This window comes from Nomia melanderi, chromosome 13 (assembly GCF_051020985.1).
Source record: "Nomia melanderi isolate GNS246 chromosome 13, iyNomMela1, whole genome shotgun sequence".
Classification (NCBI taxonomy): Eukaryota; Metazoa; Arthropoda; class Insecta; order Hymenoptera; family Halictidae; genus Nomia; species Nomia melanderi.
The window spans coordinates 9,786,781-9,803,588 of NC_135011.1; the positions used below are offsets into that span (position 1 = coordinate 9,786,781).

Genomic DNA, 16,808 nt, shown 5'->3' on the forward strand with positions numbered 1-16,808 from the left:
TGAAACTAATTATTTTCGAAATTATTTCGAATATTCGATACCTTAAAATATCAATAATTGCGAAACAAAAAAGTATAGTTCTAGTGTTAAAGTTTGTAAGTATTCTTTGGACTGGGTGATATGGATGATAAGATGACATGTATTGTTGGAATTTATTGAGATGAACGTGATTGGGGAATAAAGATATTTATTGTAGGTACTGGCAATGAAAGATTCTATTGTAATTACCTATTTTTAATTTTATGTTCTAGATTAGATGAGAGAAGCAATTGGACACTAGATAAAATGGTAATTATTTCGTATTATCTTAGCTGCTGAATTGTACAAATTTATTAACTATAACCTTTGTTTATTTTTCGGTGAATATTTCTGCTAATACTGTATCATTAATCATAATATCCATCAATTATTATACATAATCGTTTTTATCTTATGCGCGTGATAGTAAAACAAATAAATTCATTATAATATCTACCTTCTACATTTTATCCTGTACAAATTTACAATTCCTTAAGGAGCAATCACCTAAAACCACAACAAAAGCATCAAAACAATATTTCTAACAAACCATTTATTTATTCACCGCACCAAATTCATCCTAAGACCTAACCTAACCTCTATTCGCTGCTATCAAATGTTAAGCACCTCCTAATTCCCAAAGCCCCGTATACACGACACCCTAAGCGAATTTCTTTTTCGCGGATTAACATCTCTTTTCGACGGGAAACAGGCACAAACCCGACGGTAACGCGAACCGGGTCGTTTCTTTTCATCGGATCCGAAGATTAATGTCTATCGACGTCCGGCGTCGCCTCGGGACGTATTAAGATCTCGTGGAAAGGTCGGACGAATCAATGAGAGATCGATAGTGTCGTGGTTTCGGGGGCGGACACTCTCAAGGCGTTTAATAACCGGCGGGCCATGTTTGTTTGTTAATAATGTTGGTTTATTAATAGGGCCCATTGTCGGGGCCGGGCGTCCATTCTCGTACTAGCTCGGTGTGGGCCCATTGTCGAAAGGAACATGCGGTGCGCGTAATTCTTGCCAGATTGATGACCGACCATTACCAGGATTTATCACGCCTGCCAGCCCGACCATTGTGACGTACGTGTAAATAAAAAAATGACGGTCGTGTGGCCGGATCGACGACCGCGGGAGAAATTCGTCGTAGCTCGCAACCCCCCACCCCCTACGGCATCATCGAACCATCCCGCTTTGAAAAATCGGTCGCTGTCACACTATTTAGCTGCGGGTTCGAGTGGTGCACCCCGGTGATGGGATCGGGTTTAACCCTTTGCGCCCGGCAGACGACTCTGGGTCGCCACTTGGTTTGATATACTAGAATTTGAAGTTTGATGTTTGACATTAACACTGAAACTACCAGGTGAGCTAAAATGACACATTCCTAATTCCTTCTTTTTGGAATTATCGAAAGGATAACAGATGTTTCTCTGAGAAATCATTAATACTAGATTTACGAACATTTATTGTACAGTTTATTCTATTGTTCCCAGAAGAGATCTAGATCTAGATCTAGGAAATCAAATCTTTAAAAATGTATTATTAGGAACCATAATCACGTAATTGAATCAATCAAATAATGTTTATAAAATTCAATATGAGTCAAATTGACTCGTTCCGTAAATCTAGTGTTAAAGAAATTGGTTTAGCAATGCGCAGACTGAATTGTAAAGCAATTTAAGTTTTAATAGTATTCTGGAGGTTCTGTAGACAATTGTAATATGTCAATTCAACTGCTCGGTAGTTTTAATGGTAACCTCTTGATGGTCGAATTCTTCGATGATGAGAACAATGATTATTTTACTTTCTGTTTAACTGTAGTTTATTTTGTTCGAACTTATAAGAATTGAACTATACGAAGACGGACAAAGATAAACAAATGAGTGTCTGTTTGATGGACGTTAATATTAGACTAAAATCAAATGTACACATATGTGACAGTATCCTTGAAGAGATTAACTCTTTGATTGCCCAGAACCGATCGTGCACTTGCGAAAAGTTTTTTTTATTTTATTACCAACAAAGGAAGTCTGTTTTTAGAATTGTGTAAGAATATTATGAATTTTAGATCAGAATTGACTGCAATACAAATTTTTGTTCATTATCAGGCATCTTTATTCAAAACTGTCTGATATTTCTCGAATATGTATGAAAATTTCCTCTGGCACTCAAAGGGTCAACTGTACCGACAGTTTGCATATACTTATTTCTACCATAACCAGTCAAATAATTGACTACAAAATTAATGTGAACAAGTTCGAAGGTAAATTTTTCTTAGTGGAAAAAGAAACAAAAGGAAAGACGGAAATTGAAAGGCTGATTAATCGAGCAATATAAGAATTGATGTAAAGTTGAATGAACGAAAGAATACGCACAGCTTTAAATTAAATTTTAAAACCGGTCGCTTGACCGGTTCGCAGTACGGTTAATGTCAACTTTAAGTGTGTGATGTGTTAGTGTTTGAAGCATTCTAATACAATTGTTCTGTTCTTAGAACTTGTAACGAAAGAATTTAGTGCAAAGGGTTAATTTGCATCATACAACAAAACGAAAAATCATTCATTCAATCTAAATACAATTTTATTATGTATTTTGTTTTATATAATTCAAAACCTACTTCGATTTTCCATTAGGCATCTTTCATCGATACAAACCGTATATCTACATAATATTAAATTCATCATAACTCGAACCTCGCACCGATTACCCCTAATTATATTACAAGTAATACTAATCTCCAATAAATTCATTTCGACTCATTTCAAATAACATTTCAGAAAACAAAAGTACCATTTTATCCGGTGTTGCTAAATTTGCATCCTAAAAACAACGTGCTTCTACATGTTCTAATTCACCGCGTAAAAGAGAGACCCACTCCAAAAAAAAGACGTCCGCGTAAATCGAGGGTCAGGTGTAAATACGTAGAACTGTCGAACACCGCTCGGAAACCAGCGGGACTCGCGTCGTACTCCCACGCAATTGGCGAATCAAAGGAGCGACTCGAGTCGATTATGCGCGGTCTTGATTTACTCGCGAGGCGGGGCGCGGAGATTAATCCCGTCGGTTTACGATACGGATACGCTTAGAGAGATACAGTCGTTTTCATTGAGATGTGAATCCGATTCGGTCGGCGGAACAACATTTTTAATGATTAATCAAGACGCGACTGTCGCGCCGGTGCGTTACGACCGAGCCCCGAACGTCGTCAGATCAACGACGATACAAAGGCTGATGGCTCTAAACAGGATCAAGGGGAAAAGGATCGAAATGGGTGAGGGCTATTATGCACATCATGATCGCGTTATGATCGCCATAAGATTTTACAGCGGTCATAACGGGCCTCAGGGCTTTATTGTTGGCTGGACAGACCGGCGAACACCACGGGAACCTCTGCTCACGGGTTGCGCCCGGGTTCTCCTCGGGTCTCTCTGTAAATTCAGCCTGGTTAGGCGAAGATCTACTCACGACCGAGTCCTCTCTCCGACAAATACTGCCAAGGACGAAGATAAATAAAAATGTTTGCCTGTTTTTCTTTTTTTCGCCCGGCGACGTTGATAGACTGGGCCTCTCAGAATACCGGGAAGGTTCGCAGGGCCCGTTTTTGTTTTGAAAAGCCGGAAAACGGAAGCTCAGGCCGCAATCGTTAAATGTAATTAGGCATTTCTACGGAGCTTCGAGGATTTGAATAGAAGTTAGGACAGGTTTTGCTTGGGCGGTGTTTGTTTTGTAGATTTGACAATGTTTTATGGGTGCGGTGGTGAATCGAGTGGTTTTACCATTTGCACTCCTGCGTTATGTTGGTGATGATAATACAAGTGTCTTACGGAACGTTGGAAATTGTTTAAAACAGTAGCCCCCCCTTGAAAGATTATTGGAATTAAATCTTATTGTAATAAAAATAGATAAAATGAATATAGAACGTTGAATTTTATCGGTGCAAATTACTTTAATTCATTTCCCTAAAAATAAATACAAATTTAAAGGTTAAATTTTCAAAGTGTTAAATGGTTACGTTGTTTTAATGTGTTACGTCTAATGGTTGATTGGTAGTTTCATATATTGTTAATGCTAAGTTTTTATAATTTTAGGATTTGAGTGTTGCTGTATTTCCAGCATCACCCAATATCACCTATTAGTTGATTGGATTATAGAATATTGTGGGAATAATGGACTTATGTATTGTACAATGATTGTTTTAGTTAAAAAGTGATGTGGTATGTGATTGGTGAGATATTGTTGAGTGGAAAATGATGGAACATATTTGGTAATTAGGTACGAATTAATATTTATTAAAACGTGTAACATTTTGAATACTACCCTTTCATCATCAAAACACGAACAAACATGTACAAAAATAAAATCCGAGTAAGATCCAAATAAAGTAAATTAAAATTCAAGTAAAATCCAAATAAAATTCAAATGTAGTAAACTAACATCTAAAAAAAGTAAAATAGAATAAAGTAAAATAGAATCCAAGTAAAACCCGAATAAGGTAAAGTAAAACCGAAGACCGGACAGACGTCCATTGACAACCAGCGAAAGCATTTTTGCGTCAGAGTGAAACGAATCCGAAGAAAACTGAACAAAAATCCCGATAACCGAACGGAAGCGTAGGATAGATTTATTGGTGAGCCGTCACGGCCGTCAGAAGGGTGTCCGCGCGGAGTGGGCGCAATCAGATTCGCAATTATCCACGGTGCGGCCGTTGTCGAGGGTGAAAAGGGCCAACTACTGTGCGACGGCCCGGTTAAACGGTAAACAGAAGTCGGGGACCGTCGCCGTGCCGCGCCGGTTCGCCCTAAATATTTGTGCGGGTCCGATTAGTCGCGCGTCCCAGTGAAACAGGCATAACCGTTTCCGTGTCCGACGGAGGAACGGGATGGAGAATCGCGTCACAGCGAAAAATATATGCGAGCCTGGGTAGGGGAACCGTGAAAAAGTCCCGTGACCAGTCACGTCCGTCACGGGCGCAACGAACGATTTTTCCATGGGACTCTTTCTTCTTTTTATTTTTTGTTTAACCAACACGACACGCCTGGAAAGGGGGCTTTCCATGGCTCACCGGTTGACAAATAAAAGATAAATAAAAATTCTATGGAATATAGAGACCTTGGGATGTTTGCTCTCTTTGACGGATTGAGTCGTAAATTTTGATTCCCTTGTGGTCTCGTTATGTTGGTATTTATTTTGTAATAAGTTTCTTGAAGGGTGGAGGATCGTAAAGCTTGCTTTGTTAATATTTTGCAATGGATGGTTCTCTTTTTTAAGTTTGGTAGGGGTTGCAAGGAAGAATGTTCATTCTGTTTATAGCGAAATACTTTGAAGTTTGTTTTTTTTATAATGTTTGAATTGTAGATGAAATGTTTAATTGAATAAATATTCTTGTTGTATTTGAATTTCAAATGTTTAGCGTGAAATTGAATGTAATTTGATGGAGATTGTTGGGAAAAGTTGGATTTCTATTGAGGTGGATAAATAAATAAATAATGGAGAAAGGGAATAGGAATGTTTATGGGAAAAATATAAAAAGTTTGGCTAATCGTAAGTTTCGATTTTTCATCTCACAATGCAATGTAACAATAATGCAATTACTTAAAAATCCTTTTAAAATAATCTTCGACATAAAATCAAAGTTCCAGACGTTACTTAATAATCAGTTAATTACGTAATAATGAAATATGAATTAATTGTATTATTTTAAGAATCCAAACCCTCTTCTACACCATAACTCCGAAAATCCAATAAAATAAAATCGTCGTTAAAAGACGTTAACAAAACCAAACGAACCATTATAATGGTATACAGATTCCAGAAGAAGATAACAAGAAAATTACGAGGTATAATGGTCGTCGACTCCCAGAACGGATTTACATAAACGCTTCGTCAGAAATTTCCTTTTCTCGCCCCCGCTGATTTGACAACTGTGCCACCTTTATTGCCCAGCAATATTGCCACTGTTTTCCGTAACAAATCGCCCCAACACTGGGTCCCTGTGATTTACGATGCATTTTTCGACGTCAGTGAACACCGTCGGAGGACAACAAGTCTAAGTGAAAATCCGGCCGAAAACGGGAGCTCGACGTGGCGCCCCTTTCTATCCACCGAGTGGCGCGAATTTTGTTTTGCAAACTGGAACCCCGGCGGACTACTGGAAACCTTGGAAGAGAAGGGCATAAAAACGACCTTCGAATATCGGTCAGCTGTCCTCAGCGTGCACCGACGAAAACGGAACTTCGTGCCTGAAAGGAATTCTCGACGACGGAAATTCTTTCACGTTAAGAAAAAAGTACACTTTTTTTTCTTCGCCTGTGAAAGTGTAATTCGTTAACTCACTGTTCTTGCTCTTCGGGGTCTTCGGAGTGGGATATCGTGTTTCGTTACACTTTAGATAACCTTACGCCGTAAATATGTATTCCTAAGACTTTTCATAATTGGAAATAAAATATTAAAATTTGGAACTATGATATTTGTAATATAATTTTGAATTTCTTGGAAATATTTGTTGAAACTCGAATATGTAATGTATCATTGTTCCAAACTGATAGATGAAAATATGAATTTAATCTAAACATGAATGATTTTATTTAATATAAATATGAAAAATGAATTTAACTGGCTAGGAACCTATATCTAATCTAATTATAGATTCAATAAACTTAATCATAGAGTCAACAAGAATCGAAGTTCCCGAGACATGCAGTCGCAAAAATGTATCTCAAATAAGTATAAATCACTGAACACACGATTTACTTTCGATACACCGCGATAATTGAAACGTAGGAGAATTTCAACGATTCGCCAAGGGAAACGACGAGTTTCAAATGATAATCCCTGAAGTTCCAACGCGATATGCGATTTTATGAATATTTCTCTATTTCATCAATCTCCTTGAAACGAAGGATACGGCGAGACGCGACGTTGCTCGAGGTTAGAAAGACGGGAGACCGAATGTACATTGGAATACGCGATAAAAATACCGATAGACCGGGGGAGGGAGAGGTCGAGCGACGGGGAAAAAGGAAGAAGAATCCTGCGTGGCGAGTGAACGCGAAAGGGCTCGTGCTTCCGGCCGATCGCCTCGTTAGCATCGTCGTGTTTCCAGTTGGTGAACGATAACCGCTCGTTAACGGCGATTAAACGGCGAGCTAAACATCGTGGTGCCGCGAGACGAAACAATCTCGAAGGCACGTTGAGCCTCGATTAAAATAAACAAGGTGCTGCTCGCCGCCTCTCACACCCTTCGACGACTCCCGTTTTCCTTTTGCCCTTACTCCGCGTGTTCGTTTCACGTGACAACCGGGTCGATCTAACATTTATTTTGACTACTTGCCTCCCACCATCAGGCCCGAGCGATTCGACCGTGAACTTGCTCCCCTTTCTCGATTAACATTTTACTGGACGATTTTCTTCACGATTATGCTGGTTAAGTTTGTTTCGGGGTGGGCAAAAGTTATTTAACACTAAACATACCGGCACTTTTCCTACCATAACTTTATTCTATCTTCTATCTATCTAATTGACTTTATTCAGTCAAATAACTGACTATAGAATAAAGATAAACAAATTAAATGATCAATTTTGTTTAGTGGAAATAAAAACAAAGAGGAGGATGAAAATTGAGAGATCCATTACTCGGACGTTCTAGAAATTGATATAAAATTAAATGAACAAAAGATAACGCAGAATTTTAAATCATTTGACCGGTTCCCGGTACGGTTAGTGTTAACACTTTCGTTGCTACGGAAAACATTTACGTATCATCTATTTTGTTGTAGGAAAGGTAAAAAGGGACAATTATTAATTGTTTGCTACCGGAATTCTTACCTTATACTATTATATAATTATTTTTGTTACTGATTATTTTTATTCAATATCGGTTATCTTATGAATTATAATTGTTTTCAAGTCATTTTGAAGCTCCCGTCCAATGGAAGCACTGTGGCAGCGAAAGTGTTAACCTGTCAATTGTAGAATTTAGTTTGAAAAATCTCTCGGTTTGCCAGCGATTATATTAAAAAATGAAGTGTGTATACTCGTTAAACGCAGGACGACTGCAGCTAGGATATATTTAAATGAAAAACAAAAATAAAACAAACAAGACAACTCGTGTCTATACTTTAAATTTAATGGTTCGTAGAGTTTTCGATCAAATAATAAAATGACTGTAAACAGCATAATTGCTATTATTTCAAGTTTCTACTTTGAAATTGAGAAGAAATAGTGAATGATAAGATAACATATAATGGAATGATAAAATGAATAAATAATCAATATAAATTAAATTTGGACCTCAAATCAACTTACTATGATAATTACGTTTTATAAAAGTATAGACAAACAAAATTCTTCAAGCGATTATAAAACTTACTCTTAAGTTTTATTATAATTCCCCATTTAATTAAATTCTGCATTGAAGTGTATTGTTAAGTACTAAACAAAGTTATTATACAAAGGATTACGTAAAATTAAAAGCTTCTGAAATCTAAACACCTCCGAGCTGATAAACTGTTAACTGTACAACATGCATTTAATATGTTCAATTTTAAACAGTTACAAGTATAACATTATAATCAATATCCGTTTGTTACACGTAGCAGTAAGAAAGATAAAAGCAAAATATATTAATAACAAACACTTATAAATTCGAGTTAACATCAATTGTTCAATATCAACGATTAATTCAAATATCTCCCCATTAAAAGCTTCAGAAATTGACAGTTCGCCAGAACCGAGACGGACAAAAAACAATTTTCCACGATTCGGTTCATCTGGTAAGAAACCAAAAAGAAAAAAGAGAAGGAGCAACCATCCGACACGCTCGTGAACATTTCTCTCTTGTCTCAATAAATAACGTTTACTCGAGAAAGCCCTGCGCTCTTTCATCCGCCTCGTTCCGCCGCGTTACCAAACACACTCGCCCGCGTGGAACAGGTGAGGAAAAAAAAATATAAAGAGGAGAAATCTATGAAGCGGCGCTTCCCGAAAAAGAATATTTCGGCGACGCCTATTTAAACCGGCCGCGCGGAGATAAGAAAGACGAAGCCTCTTAAAAATACCGGGCTCGCCGCTGGGGCCAATACAAATTTCCGTTGTTGGTGAAGAATCGTTTCTCTATCCTCCACGCGAACAAAGAGAAACATGAAAATGGAAGGTGTCTTAACTCTAGAACTAAAGATAGTCAGAATAAACCATTTCGAAATTTTTATTCTGCCATTACTAAAATTACAATGAAGATTTCGTAAGAAATTCTAAGACCTAACACATGCAAAGTTAGGAGATCGGTGATGGTTAGGCTGATGAATGCGGAATGATAACTGATTAATCAGTTTTTGTTTTCGTTTCATTTTCGATGTTCACTTGATATTTGTCGATACGGTTATATGTAACCGAAGTATCATCCAACGAGTAATGACAGAAATAAATCAATGTGTCTGGCTGGATATCAAGTCATTTGCTAAGGGTACTTAACAACGTTTCAAATTTTAAGAAACAAATTTTGTTAAGTTTTTTAAGATACTATAAATAAGTTACTGTAATTGTTCGGTAGTGGCAGCGTTAAAAATCTGTGTACCCCTGAAGGTCGTTAAATAGTGAATTCCTTGGGTGTATCTGTACGCGCGTCGGTCGACGCGTGTTGTCTCAAAGGGATGTAAAACAGAATGACGAAGGAAATGAGGAAGAAATATAAGAGGAAGAGAAAAATGAAGAATAAGAGAAGGAAGAAAATAAAGAAGAAGTACAACAAAAAGAAGAAAAAGAAGAGGAAGAAGAAAATAAAGAAGAAGAGAAGGAGGAAAGTAAAGAAGAGGTACAACAGAAAGAAGAGAAAAAAAGGAAGAAGAAGAGAAGGAAGAAAATAAAGAAGTAGTACAACAAAAAGGAAATAAAAAGGGAAAGAAGAAAATGAAAAAGAAGAGAATGTAGAAAATAAAGAAGAAGACAAAAACGAAGTAGGAGTAGAAGAAGAAGAAAAAGAAGAAGAAGAAGATGAAGTAGAAGTAGGAGTAGAAGAAGAAGAAGTGCTGGTAGAAGGGAAAGAAGTTGAAAAAGGAGCAAAGAGAGCTAGCAGAGAGAAAAGTGAAAGAACGAGAGAGTGAGAATCGTGAGAGAGTCCGGTTGTTGTATGCTGGCTGGGTCGGGGGTCTTAATAAGGTGGAAAGAGGCGCTTTCGTGCTGGTGGATGCACGAAGAGGAGACCGATAGAGGGACCCGAAGGGCGGCAGAGTTCACACCTCGCCTTGAAAAGGCGCCTTCGTACCCTGTTCCTCCATTCCTTCTTCCTTCTCGGTTTCTCCTTCGTTCCGTCTTCTCTCTGATCCCTCTTTCCTCGGTCTCTTTTCATCTTCCGTTTCCTTTTTCTATCCTTCTTCCTTCTCCGTCTCCCTTTTCCTTGCTCGTTTTCTCTCTTACTCGCTTCTTTACGCTTCACCGATTCCGCCGTCGATCCTCCAGCGCCTCTTCCACCTTCCTCGCCGCGTCCTCTTCATGTTTTCCCGCCTCGTTAACGCCTCGCGGCCAGACCGGACGTTGCACACACAGCTATTTACCGGCTGCCTTTGGCCCTCTCCCTCGTCGAAGGTGAAGGTCTCCAACGTCGACGAGGAACCGAGAGAATGGTTTCAAGGGGAAACTGCGATACGGAGCTGGAGATTTCCTTTTGGTATTGGGCTCCATCGTGGAACGTGTTTTGTAAAATTGGGTTTTTTTCAGATGATGCTAAAGTTGACCTTTAGTGGAGAGGGATTGTTATGTATAATACTTGGATCAGTGCTGATGGAAATTGTTCGAGATGAAATAGGAAACTACGAAGTTTGTTTAATTCGTTTCGTTCGTTATTGTCAGTGGCCATTTGATTCGACACGGCAAAATTATACAATTTCATATTTAATATTTGCTACAGATACTTTATTACTTATCGTTGTACCTAACATGGAGTTAGACACAAATTAGTAGTCATAATAATGCGTATTTCAATGATATGTTGTAATATTAATGGTAATGCGATTATTCTTAATTTTAAAATAAAGTAAATACTGGAAGAATAATGTTTCGTAACAACGTTTCTTGTTTCACGCTATTGTCATCAAATGTAAAAGTATAAACACTGTCATTTTATTAAATAAATGATGAACACATTTTCTATCCACGATAACATTTTACTATACAATCACTATAAAAAATTCTATGTACCATGTACTTACCTAATAACGCAAAAATAAAATGAAAATTATAAGTTATTAAACTCCAAGCTGTTGGTTCGTACAGTGAAATTAAGTTTATTCACTAGTATCCCTTCTAATTATTTATTTCCATTTCTGTTATTACTTATTTGTAAGAAATGAAACGATTGCAGAGTATACAAATTTTTAACACTAAGACTACCAGACAGATTTCTCTGAGAAATTATTAAAGAAATTATTTAGCATTACGCAATCTGAATTATAAATTAGTTAAAGTCTCAATAGATGCAGTCTTGAAGTTTCTATAAAGAAATTTCAAAAAGTCAATTTAACTACTCGGTAGTTTTAGGTCAATTTGATCAATCCGGTAGTTTCAGTGTCAATGCAAAAATAAAAAGGCGTAATTTAATTTCCAAATTCAAACTAAAGGTGATCGCTGCTTGTCACTTTTCGCCCGGATTTTTGCAAAACTTCGTAGTACTCGAACGGTTAATTATCAGCATTACCGTTCGTTCACTCAAGGATCGAAAAATTAACGTGTCGGAGGCGACGTGTTAACACTTCCTCGTTCGGAATCGATGTCGCCGATTCGGTGCCGTTCGAATCGGAGTATACCCACGGTTCGCCGTTATCCTCGAAGGACGATCGAGGAAGGTGGCGGGCGGGCTCCATTCCAAGCGTGGAACAGCGACGAGCAATTACGACGCGTCATCGGCGCGATCGTCTAGTAAATTCCATTCCGAGGCTAGCGCCTAGGTGGTGCCTCGCGCGGGACGAGATACAACATCCCACAGGCGTACGGGAGTCAAATAAATAACGCTTTTTAAGGGAAGCATAAAGCCGCGCCGAAAGAATCCTGAATGGGTATCTTACTTCTGTTTACGTCATTTCCGTGGGGAGCTACGCCACGGCCACTTGAACACCGGGTATATACGTGGATCGTGTTACGCTGTTCTAACGCCAAGACTAATTGCCCTTGATCGGTCACTTCATCGGGCATTACGATCCCTGTCGATCGGCGCGCGTGACCGGCGAAATGGACGCCGATCGTGACATGTTCCTTTGCGCGCCTTATGAGATCCACGGACGCGATAACGAGATATTTAGTCCCAGTTTCGTAAAGTAGGTAATATATATCCTCGGTTCGAAAAGCATGGCATTGTCACAAGAGATTTGCGGCATTTTTTAATTGGGTCGCAATGGTGTAACGTTTTGGAATTCTGGGAAGCATGTTTTTTAGGTTATTTACGGTGAATGAGTTTGGTAATTAGCTGTTATTGGATGATTATATTATATGTGTTTGCGCAGATTTTTTAATTTTGTATGGAAAGTGAGGGTAATAGTAATTGTAGATTGTATTCGAAATTTATTTTAATTGATCGTATTAATAGCTAGCTGATGTTTTTAGAGTACTAATCTATAAAGGTATGTAAAAGGAAGAAAATTTAGAAAAGTTTCAAAGAGTTAGTTATAACAGTTTTTATGGTATAAATTAAAGAATTTAATAAAAGCTTCAATATATAATATAATATATAATAAATATATAAATATATAAATATATATATATATATTTATATATATATATTTATATAATTTCCCTTCGAGTTAACTTCAAAGAATATCGTCTCGTCAAAAAATGTTAAATATTTCTAGCGAGAAACTTCCGAGTGCAAAAGGTTAAGAAATAAATCATAGGGCAAGGGGTTAAAAGAAACGCTGCTCTGCGATCTCCTAATTCTAAAATATCCTCCCTCGATATCGCGGCGAACGGCCCCAAGGAAAAATCGGTGCGGTTCCAGGGAACGGGGGGCGCGTTCTCCAAGTTTCTGGGCGTCGCGAATTCCCGGCGCGCTTTCTAAAAACAAGCCGTATTTTTCGCGGTAGAAGGCGCGGCGTGCCGGGTCCGGGGGACCGGCCTGGAATTCCACGATGTGAAGCCGCCGGGCCCCGTGGGGCGGTTTTTCCCCCAATCTCCGGGGGCCCCTTTATTCGTGTTGTCCTAATTCGAAGCGAGTCATCGGATCGCGGACGGTACTGGAATGTTCGGCGGCATGCGGTGCCACTCGTTCTACTCTGGTCCTTTCTCCTTTCTCGCTACGTCCCTCCTGCTCCCTCCAGCTGGATACCCCGGTTCGAACCCCAGTAATTAATTTAACTTCTTGCCCCGACGATGGCGGCTGCTAATGGTTTTCTTGTACCCTGCGCGAAACTCTCCGCGTCGTCTCGCCTTCGACCTGCTCGGCCACCACCGGGGCTACTGCGACAACTTGAAATATTCTTCGCGTTCGAACCGTGACGCGGTTCTCCCTTCGATTTTCGGATTATCGGGTAGCTCTTTTTGGTACTTCAGTTCTTCTTTTCATGGTATGTTTGAATTTCGATTAAATGAGTGAAGTAAAGTTGAACGTTACAAACGTAGGAAATAATAATAACGACATTTCAGAAAATCAAATATTGGAAATGAAAGTTGGCGTACGTTTTAGAAATAGATATTTATTTTATATATCCGAACAAAAGAAATAATAATATTGAAAATTTTGGGAAATAAAAGTACGTTTAATTCAGTATTACTGTATTCAGGTCGCGTAAATTAAAATCTCACATAAAAATGACCAAGTATATCAAAACTTACTGAATGAAATGTACCTTCGTGTTCTGAAATTTCATTATTATTATTTCCTTTGTTCAGCTGTGTGAAATAAACATGTAATACTAAGACCTATACCAGGTTATCTTTTGAATATATTGTTTTTTCTTGTACCGACAGACTCTATTTACGCGTTTTCGTGAAGCGAATCCACGTGAATTGGATTTTCGCGTAAATCGAGGGTCAGGTGTTGAACATACTTGCTGAAATGTTTGGTGTAATGAGTTGAAATTTATTTTGTAAAGTTTGTTTTAAAGTTTAGAGTAAGTAGGTATTGAATCCATTGTGAATGAATGTAGTTTTGTTATTTAGATAAGAGAATAAAGTTTCTCATTTAAGAAAGTGGAAGAGTAAAATTTTTCATTTAAAATTTTTACTTATGGAGGAGTAATATTTTTATGTAATTAATATTTCTTCTTTTCCTTTTTTTAATCATGGAAGCTTGAAAAAGAATAGATTAATTAATTTTGAATGTTTAGATTCATTTAATGTTCCAATAATTAAAAAATGAGTGTATCAAATTCGTAATTATACTACAAATTTCAGTATTGATAATTTAATACCTAATAAGAAATTGCGTAAGAAAAATATGTTTCTACAATTTCAACACTAAGAATTCCGTGTTTCCGAAGTGACACGTGTCAACCGTTTTCCGTTGAAATCTAAAATCGGCTTTTTCCATGGAAAATTAAACAATAGAATCGTTGGCTAATTCCTTATCGGTTCGTTTCGCGGTTATCGGAAGCAAAACAAAGTAGTGAAAGTTTCAGAGCGAGAAGATCAATATTTGACTCGGATTTTCGTGGAAAATTCGAAAAACAGTTAATGAGAGTTTTGTTCGAACAGCGTTTAATAAATCTTCGATGGTATCGATGGACGTGTCCGGTTTGCTTGGAAGAATGTAAATTTAACAGATTCTAAGAGAGTCGCCGCGGTGGAAGGAATTTGATAACGGAGAACGATGGACTTCGAAGTCATCTCGGAACAAATTACCGCGCATTGAATTCCAACGATGTTATCGGGGATCTGGAGGAGTCCGATGATACCGGATAGAAGCATTCTTGGGTTAGGTATCACGGGGGAAATGTGTTTTTGATACATTTTTCGGGGAATCCTTGGTTTATATCAATCTATCTGACGGTAATTGGACTTATTTGTTATATATTATTATCACTGATATTTCCAAGTACTATTGTCAACAATATGGGACTTATATATTTTATCAATATCATTAGTGTCAGTTGTTATAATTTTATAATATAATATAATTTTAAAATATAATATTGTTGACAATATTTGGAAATATCGATGATAATAATATATTACTAATAATATACCATTCGTATTAATGCGCATGAATTGTAATTAGGATAATTCGAATTGAATTATTGAAATTACTTGGAATGTTCTGAGAAATTGAGTTTCGTAATTGGAATTTATTTATGTTTTCCATTAGTCTTTTGTAGAATGTTCGACAATTTGAAAATTTTCACTCTTTTGGAATTTTTGTATTGAATTTTCAGGAGTTGTAGGACTAATGGTTGCAGAAGGTTAAATGAGGTAAGGTAGCGTGAAATAAAATTCGTCGATTTAATATCTCTTGTCTTCGATGAGTAATCGGTGTATCTTCGAAAACAAATAACGACGCGGCGACGTCAGCGTAGGCGTCACCTTTTAGGGTAGTGAACGCACGAGAAGGAGACAAGATTCAATGGTGGTAGATACACAACTGGATATATCAGAGAGGTTTAATACTTCCATCAATTTTACTACGATGACTGACAATGTGAAAAAAACAGGTTTTAAAAGAAACCAGGGGATTAAAAATATCTGATGATCAAAGAAATTTCAGTAAATTATAATAGAAAATTAATTTTTTCTGTATGTTATACTTTGCATCCTTGAAACTGCAATAAAGTATTAACGTCAGCTAAACCTGCTTGTTTTGTTTCAAATTAACTAATTCTGGAATAATAAAAAAGATAGTATCAATATTTTTTTTATATAAAATATACCAATAAGTAATATATTCAACCTAAATATTGGTTTCTTTTTATATCACGATATTAACTCCATTTATATATACACTTTACTTCGGAGAAAATTTTAATTTATCTGATTCGATTGTCGATTTTATCTGACTTAACTTTTCTACAAAAGAAAGAAATTCAATATTCATTTTATGCAAATCAAAAATAAAATTTCTGAGATAAAGAAACGAACACAACTAATATTCACTGATTACTACTTAAAATCCTGTCTTACCATTATAATACAAAGAGTTAAAGTTACCGAATAACTATTTCATTCAATGCCACTCGTGACCCTACGAAACATGCATATCTCACTCCAAAACAAAAATTCAAAGAAACCAAACGCAATATTTTTTACGATTCAACCGAATATTCCACAAACAGCGACAGCCGGGTCCACATTGACCCAAACTTTCAAATCTTCCATGAAATATCTCACCTATTATTCCTAAATTACATTCTTAATCGATTAAATCAAACCAAACCCGATGAACGCATTTCATAAAAGCACGTCAACCCCTTGCCTTACAATAGCCTTACTTACAGGCTCGGGGTTAAGATTTTCAACAGAATATAAGAAACATAAATATTACTCAATTCCTTTGAATTCAAATTAAACATTGATCTTCTGTTATCAATAATTATACTTCAGAACAAAAGTTGATATAGAATATACCTATAATTGTTTCCTTCTTTAATCAATTAAACACTACAACTACCAAAATAATTGGCTTCCTTATTTCACAATTATCGATATCTCCAGAATATTGAATGCCCAACAGGATTTCGAAAATAAGTAGTTTCACTCGAATACTACAACGAACATCGGAAGAAACCGAAAACAATCTATTGTCACAATTTTTATAAAGATTACATATGAGTCATATTAAATGCTCAGTAATTCAAGCATTAATGACAAAGTAGTAC

General features: G+C 37.0%; 1 protein-coding gene across 1 annotated transcript in view; it reads right to left on the minus strand.

Moving 5' to 3' along the window:
• hh (hedgehog signaling protein) overlaps positions 1–16,808 on the minus strand; it is a 94,377-nt gene that overhangs the window by 52,026 nt on the left and 25,543 nt on the right. The gene's annotated exons all lie outside the window — the stretch shown is intronic.